The sequence below is a fragment of the Lucilia cuprina genome, chromosome 4 (genome assembly GCF_022045245.1).
Source record: "Lucilia cuprina isolate Lc7/37 chromosome 4, ASM2204524v1, whole genome shotgun sequence".
NCBI classification, from domain to species: domain Eukaryota; kingdom Metazoa; phylum Arthropoda; class Insecta; order Diptera; family Calliphoridae; genus Lucilia; species Lucilia cuprina.
The window spans coordinates 89,301,573-89,310,650 of NC_060952.1; the positions used below are offsets into that span (position 1 = coordinate 89,301,573).

Below are 9,078 nucleotides of genomic sequence, written 5' to 3' on the forward strand. Positions count from 1 at the left end.
TAGTTAGTTAGTTAGTTAGTTAGTTAGTTAGTTAGTTAGTTAGTTAGTTAGTTAGTTAGTTAGTTAGTTAGTTAGTTAGTTAGTTAGTTAGTTATTTAGTTAGTTAAATCTGTCAAATACTAACTATACATTTTTTAGACGATTAATAAAACAAATTTCGTATTAAAATTTTGTTTTATAAACCTCTTATAAAATGAAATGTTGTAAATGAATAAGGGAGTTACATACGATCTTATATATTATATTATTATTTATTAAAACATAAATACACTTCAGTATATATGTGTGTGTACTTTTTAAAAAGAAAACTTTTTATTAATTCTTATAACAATATTCTCTTTTAATGGCAACCTTTTTACTTACTTCTTGAAACTTAATTTTTTTTCTGTTTTTACAAAGTTTAAGCATATAACTTCCATTTATTTCCTCCTCTTTATAAGTTTTCTCCTTTTTTTGCTCTGCTGTTAATTAATTGTTCTTTTGCATATAATGAAGAACCTTTTTTATTACCTTTATGTGTGAAAGAAAGACCATAAAAAGGTCTGGTATCTTATACCTTTTGGCTCTGTGCAACTTTAGTTTTCTGATACTCGTCTCTCCTTTGGTGTATAGTATTTTAATGGCCACAATCTGACTTTTGTTTTTTTATGTGGCTAGTTTATGGCTGAAATGAATGCATAGCAATTAATTAGCTTTAAATACATGCAACTTAATACGTACTGCAAACTTCAGACAAAAAAATTGTATTTTTTTCTTTTTCCAATTTGTTCAGCAGCATAAATAAAAAAGCATAATTTGTATATGGCTTAAAGTCATATTAAGGAAAATATTTATGTATGTATTTACGTACTATGCGTACTGATAACTGTTAAATTTTTTCAAAGAAAAAGAAATTCCTTGTATAAGTATAAAATAACAAACGAAAAATAGCCTTAAGTCATGAAAGATTCTTTAAAATTTATTTTGGGTTTTTTTTTATAAATATAGAAATAAAAAAATAACATTGATTTGTTTGTCTTTAGCTGGAAACCATATTTTAGCTTTATGGTTTCTTTTTTTTAGTAAGTTTTAAATTTTTTTATATATATTTTTTTCTTTGCCATTTAGTACTAGTTTTGCAAAAGTATTGGCAATTTTTCAAAAACTCTTTGCTCGTTACAAGTATGTATGTTTGTTTGACTTATAAAAGGCAAAAAAAAAACTAATGCAGCAACATTAAATTAAGAAACTACAAGTATGATATTGTCCTATTGCGGAAGTTTTCATTATTATTATTTCTTTTTGCATTGAAAAAGGCTTTTAAAGAAAACATGTTTCATTTTTGCTGTTATGGTGTATTTTTTTTCTCCTTATTCTCCACATTTTCGAAAGCCTTGTTTTTGTTACTTCAATAGCATTTTCTTTGTATACATATTATAAAGTGTAAGAGTGTGTGTATGGGTTTGTGAGATCATAGTGTTTTTTTGGCCCAATTACGCATCAAACCAAGAAATGCTTTTCATTTCCTTGAAAACTTAACAAACATTACATATGGTAGGTTGTTTTGTATTGAAGTAAACTCGAAAAATACATTCACAAAGTTGTTTAAACATTGTAGAATTGAGTAAAGTTTTATTCGGTTATGTTTATGAAACTCCCCCTACAAAATCATCGATGCAAGTCTTGGTTATGTCGACACATTGCTTTTATGTCTTTTTGTTTGTGTTTGCCTCAGATACGAGTTATGAAATCTTCATCACAGACACTATCAAAAAATGCAGATTTTAATATTCAATTCAAAAACTTTGAGAAGTTTTTTTTCATTGTAGCTTCTAGGTTGAGGTAAAATGTTACAGTATCTTAAACATCTTTGCTAAATTTGAAGTTGGGAAAATTTTGTTATCAACTTTTGTGTTTCATTTAAAATTTAACTCTTTGAAATTTTGTTGAAGGATTTTAGTAAGACATTGTGTAGTAGATTAAATGTGAAAGTGTTTAATGTATACCACAAGTTTTTAAGTGTTGTTTGAGATAGACTTAAAGCGTAATATTTTTACTTATTGACACGTAGAAATATATGTTTATAACCTACACTACTTTAGTGGGGGGAGTATATTGGGCTTGTGCTGATGATTGTTCAATACCCATATAAACGTTTGACAAACTGAGTCGATTAAGCCATGTCCGTCCATCTGGTTGGCTGTCCTTGTAAATCTTCTGCCCATGGTACAGGTTACAATTTTCAAAGTAATTTGATGAAAATTACTTTAATGTCCAAAATTCACTTATAAACTTATCGCGACTAAATTTAATACAAATATACATATATTATACAAATCTTTCATTATATTTTATCGGGATCGAAGCATATTTGCCCCTAGCCTCCATAAACATTTATTTTTCATTTTTAAATTCATTAAATACATCGGGAACAAAAAATTAATGAAGATAAATTATTTATCATATAAAATAAATCACATTTAATATTGTTAACTGATGCAAAGTATCCAAGGGTTCACTACACCCGACTATACTGTTTTTTTTTCATTTTTCTACAAATGTTTTTAAAAATTTCTTAACACTAAAAACATATTTTTCAGAAATTAAAAAAATACATAAATAATAGTAGTAGATAAATTACACAAGTTAACGAAATCGAACTTTCTGTGTATCTTTTAGATAAAAATAGCTTATTCCTATGTATTTCTATTCGCTAAGTTCAAAAACCGTTATTAAAATTTTCGGCTAGCAACAATAGAATACTGATAGTGAACTGGATAAATATGATGTTTCATACCCTTCACCTTCGTGAGAAGGGTATATATAAGTTTGTCATTCCGTTTGTAATTTCCATAATATAATTTTCCGACCCAAAAAAGTATATATTCTGGAGCCTTATAGATAGCGGAGTCGATTAAGCCATGTCCGTCTGTCTGCCTGTCTGTCCGTCTGTCCGTCTGTCTATCTGTCTGTTGAAATCAGTTTTTAGAGGACCCCAGATATCGGCGAGATCCGAATCTTCAATAATTCTATTAGACATGCTTTCGAAAAGATCGCTATTTAAAATCAGCAAAATCGGTCGGTAAATAACGGAGATATGAGCAAAAATCCGAGAAAACCTCTGAAAATTTCATCAAGAAATGTCATATTTTTTTCAAGCTTTGTTAAAAAAGCAACAACAACACTGTATATTGGAAAAAGATGTACACGTGTGTGTAGATGTATTTGGTTTTATTCAGCTGTGTATTTTGCTTTGTATGTTTCAATGCTGTTGGCGTCATTGAGTTATGCATTTTGTTTTTGTGAATTCTATTCGTATATTTGGATGTAGGTTCGTTTTGTTGCGTTGTTTATCTTGTTTTTGTTTTTCTGTGTTTTTCGTTATGAATGTTTAGATGTCTGTTGGTTTAGATGCCTTGTGTATTTTGTTTTTTATTTCGTTTATCGTTGTTGTTGTTCATTTTGTTTAGCTTTTAGTGTAATAATAATGTAGTCGGGAAAAAATTTAAAATTTATAAAACTAAGATGATGTAAGAAAAACAAAAATTTTTAAAAATAAGAAAACTCATTAACCAAAAATCACGAATTTATTTCTAAACGTTTCACTGAATTTTTAATGATTTTCGAATTGTTTTTTTAATATATTGTTATTGTTATGTGTTGGTTCTTTATTGTAAAAAGAAATCAAACTCGTTTACCTTAAATTTAAGTTATTAGGACAAAACAAGAAAAGTACAATTTTAAAATTCGCTGCAGGACAAGATCATTCTACTTTAGTGATAGATAATTTTATGTAGAAGACCTTGTTGTTAAATAACTTTATAAACATTGGTCCCGTTTTGAGAAATTAAGTAAAAAATGCCAAAAAATGTTTTAAATAACAATTTTACAAAAACCACAATATTGGACACTGGAGCTAAACGATTTTTTTTAATAATGTTTGAACTCAGTAGATGGAAATAATTAGTAATCTGCTATTTTTATTTAAAAGGCACTTTTAGTGTTGTCTTGTGTTATTAAGAAAAACAAAACAAATTTGTTTACCAAGACGTATGTGTAATATTTATTTCCAAAATATTAAGTATACGCAACAATATATTTAAAAACGTCACTTTCTTACAACACAAAATGTAACCAAAAAAATTTCGAAAAACTTTTCTTTCTACTTGACACAATTCCCTCATTGATGTAACAACGAAAAAAAAACTAAAATTTTACATTCTGTATAAAACCTACAAATGAACATTTTAAAACTTTAATAAAAAACGTAAACAACAACAATAATCATTATATACAACTCAATTGAAAACTTATTGTTATAGTTTTATTTGCTTGTAATATTTTTCTTTTTTTTTTCGTTTATATGTATATTTGACAAACTTGTTACAGCCAAATGTACAGAGAGTGAAAAAAAAAAACGAAAATTGTATTAAAAGTCATTGCACTTACCCTAAAATACGACCAGACTGCATAACTTTTACATTTTATAGGTATTTAGAGTGGAAAAATAGAGGGTTGGGATGAATGATGGCAAATATAACCAAGTCCCATTATGAACGGGTAAACAAGAAAAAGTTTGTTAGAGTGTGTGTTTTGCTAAAACTAAAAACACAATTCGGTTGACACAACTTTACTGAAGTATATAAAAGTAAAAGTATAACCGAATAAATATTTGGTGAAAATTGAGAGAAATACAGAATTTTGTTATATTTCGAAATATCTTGGAAAGTATGACCCAAGAAGTTGCAGAGCGAAGATCAAAATATGGTTTTATAACGATAGTTTAAAGCGATGGAAATTGTTTGTAAAATCTGAAAAATTACCCAATCTTAATCAATATCAAATATCCATGACGTTCAGGTAATACTCTGAATATGATGCGACAAAAAGGTTTATGTATATTATAATCTGCTGAAATCTAACCAGACCATTATAGAGATTCGGTACATAAAATGTAATTAGACAAGAAAGCGTAAGATTTCATCATGATAACTCTCGACCGTATGTTGTAATATGTGTTGTAACATATTTAGAAAAAAATGGTTGAAACGTCAATATTCGCAAGATATTATCCCATCTGATGCGATTCGCTTTAATATAGAAAATCTTATATTTTTTGTGTAATTTTAGCTTGAAACCCATATTTAGTAATAATGTCGAAAAAAAGGTCACTTTGAACAATAATTTAAATAAATTAATTAATTTCTCATTAATTCAGATCTCAACTAAAGAGAATTTAATGGTTACAAATAGTTTAAATACTCTCTATGACCTGGATTATTTGACAACCAGAAGAAAAAAACTTCCAATATAATCCTTTGACTTTCGTCTTCTGACAGTCTTTTGAACTTTGAATCCCAGACACATGTTATATTCAAAAATTTGGAAATACTAAAAACTACTCTAATACTTAACACCAACAATAATTCGGTAGTTTAACCAAATAGTATCCTACACGTACGTCTATTTACAATGAAAAACTTCTGAAAGTATACCCAAATAAAACAACAATCAAACATTTCTATATATTTAACATACATGCAACATATGTTCAACACAACAAATTTTAGAAATTTTTACCCTAAAAATTTTGTTCAAACTTTGTTGCCAGTACAACAATAATGACGATGTTGTTGATGGTGAAAAATAAAAGGTAAAATATTTTACAAAATTTTCAAAGCTATAGAAGCATAACAATAACAGCAATATTTAGAGAAAAAGAAACAAAAAATAACACCAACAACAACTACTACACACTTATAGTTTTATACTCATATATACAGGTTGAATAAATCTGAAGTAAATATTTGTTGTAAGTATTTTTTTCTATTTTTTTGTTTAGTATAATTTGATAATTGCTATAAAATAAGAAGAGAAATAATAATTTTTTTTTTTTAATTTTTAGAATTTAGCAGAGTATTTTAGGTATGAAACTACAATATAAAATATATGCCAAAATAGTAAATTCTATTTTTACTTAAGGGCTTTTACGTTATTTTGCATTGTAGGTTTTTTATTTTGCAAATAACTTTGTTAAATGAGATAGCATTTAAATATGTCAGAAAGAAAAATTATAGTTGTGGAAACAATATATACATCAGAGTCCAAATATTTAATGTCAAAAAAGTTGAAAACTATAAAAGTTTTCGGAAAAAAGTATTTTATTAAAGTTTGGTAGAAGGAGAAGTTTATGGGTCATTGTTTTTCTTAGTATTGTTGCATTTAATACTTGAAAATTAATTACTGATAAGTTTACTAGTTCGTTTTAAGAAAAAAGCAATGTTCTAGCATATTTAAAAGCAATGTTCTAGCATATTTAATATTTAAATCATGAGAGTTGAATATTGTAACTAAATTAAAATGTTAAAACATGTCTTTAAGATGAAGTTTTTGTAAATGTTATTAGGAATTTTTAATAGCCTCCTTTTATACATAAGTAACTTACGACAGTTTGAAATCTATATATATATATATACTTTTTTATCATCGCACAGCCCAAACGGCTGAACCTAGATTTTTGGAAATTTGCACATTTACGGGTAAAAAGGGGAAAAACGGGTAAAACAGGTTTTCTTAATTATCATACACAATATTAGTGATACAAAAAAAATTTTAAATGCACCTGTATCTACTATTAAAATGATCAGATGTCTGGTACTTTTTTGAAATTCGAACTTTTAAGGGGTAAAAATGTGTAACAAAGATGATTTTGGTACCTTTTTGGCCCTTTATAACTTTTGAACTAATTAATATAATCAAATTTTTTGAATACATCTCTCAAAATTATGAGACACCTGTTTCGTACTTTTTTTATATTCAAACTCATTGAGTAAATTTTTTATAAAATTTGAAAAAGTAGTTTACTTACTCACACAAAATAAGCTGTAGGTATATTATTTTGGAATTCGAGTACTAAGGCCTATATAGGACCATATTTGAGTAAATTTTTTGGTACTTTTTGAAAGCACTATTTTTCTAGAACATATTAATACAGATTTGAATCGTTTGAGTTTTATCTGTGATATATAGATTTAAATACGGAGCATTTTTTAAACTTAATTCTCGAAAAGCTAAAAGGGAAAAATTTATACTCTTTTTATTAGTACTTTCCACAAAATTTTACTTTTTTTATTAGTACTTTCCACTTATGTGAAATTTATTCCACTTTTGGTACTATATGGAAGCTAAATGAATGAAACTAAAAATGTAAGCTTCTTACTGCATGCGAATTTAATCACTTGACATTTAACGTATGAAACTGAAATATTAAAAAAATATTTAATTAATTTAAATTTTCTATAAAAGTAAACAAAATATTTAATTAAAGTTAGGGTAGCGAAGCACCCAGGGTATGCTAGTATTTTCATAAAATGTTGATATAATTATTTCAAATAATGCGAAATTTAAAAAAAAATTAAAAAAAAATATTTCAACAGACATACGCACACTGCCAAATCGACTTCGCTTGTTATAAGGAGTCACAATATATTGCTTTACAATTCTAGCATAAGCGAAAAAAAGTTGTTTCGAGAGAAATGATATTCTACTAAATTTTAAATAAACCAAGGGATTTTTAAAATCCAGATTCAGATAGTTGTTATTCTGTTTCTCATTTAAATAAAAATTGAATATATATTTATATAATAATTGCGAAAAATTGGATTTATTTGCTAAAAAAAATATGAAAATTAAAAAAATTTCTACAATTTCGCAAAAGTAAGAAATCTTCCCATTTTTCCCTACATGTAAAATTTTTTTAAATAAATTCCTACAAAAAGGGAAAATCCCTACACTTAGCATCATTGATTCTGGCATACTTTGATACATAATTTAAGAAATAAAATTAATCAAATAAAAACATCAGTTACTTTAACTAATCCACCTTTTTAGCTTTCATTTAACTACAATATATAACACCTTTATGCGCCTCCAATAGCTTATGATTAATAGAATATATTTGTAGACATCTTTCGGCAAATATTTGCATTAATTCCCACAAACCTTAAGCACATTTCAATTTGATTTCATTAATTTTAATACAATTACCATCTTAGTTATTCCAACAAATAAAAGCATAAATATTTTACTATATTTCATTCTAGTTTAGTTTTTATCTTATTTGCTACATTCAACGAAATAACAGCTTTTTAGGGCTCAAGTGTTTTAAATCGTGTTTTAATATCTCGTTTTACAACAAGTAAATTTCATTTTAAATTATAATGAAAATAAATTACTTTTGCTCGAGTTAACAGGCTTACCAGACTGACAGACAGACAGACAAATACACTTGTAAATTAAATTTCTAGTACACGGAGAGAAATATATTTATTTACTACTACAACACGGACGAAAAAATAAAATATCAAAGACATTAAAGTCGACTCAAGATTGAATTTCCGGAAACTGAAGTAGAATAAGCGTTATACAATTTACTTTCTCTAAACATTGATGTTTGTGTGTTTTGTTGTTATTTTTTTTTGCTATTTCTTTACGTATTTCTTTTGCGTTTGGTTGGTGTGTGTGTTTTTTTTTTGTGCAGCTTAACTTAAACATGGCGGAAGAAATAAATTATTTTGTCTGCGTATTAAACGAATAAAGTAAATGCTTTTAAACTTGTGGTGTATATGTGTGCGTGTGTTTGTAAATATTAATATTCTATTTGTTATACAACCACAAGTATATAACAACTGGAGGCATAAAATAATCATACATATATCCATATTTGGATGAAAAAAAACAACAAAAATAAACATAAATAATATGAAAATGAAAACAAACTTTCGACAAGAAAATTCGTTGGTAACGTAGGAAACGGAAATGTATATTAAGAGGATATATATAAAATATATCGGAAAATAAACATATATCGAAAAATATGGTAAAACGATATATTTGGAGGAAGCTGAATTTAAAAGAATACTACAAACGATGAAGTCAAAAATAATTTATTAAGTTATAGCTAAATAACAAGTGGGTAACATTGTAGCACCAAATTCCCCCCGGGGGCATGTTACCTTGGCGAGACCTCCGCCTTGGTGTTATTGCAATCCCGGGGTATAAAGAGGGCCCAATACCTCCAATCTGACCGGGATTGAAAAA

General features: G+C 26.9%; 1 protein-coding gene across 1 annotated transcript in view; it reads right to left on the minus strand.

Moving 5' to 3' along the window:
• The window catches only part of LOC124419289 (PH domain-containing rcdII-like), a 15,342-nt gene that overhangs the window by 5,114 nt on the left and 1,150 nt on the right, over positions 1-9,078 (minus strand). The window lies entirely within an intron of this gene.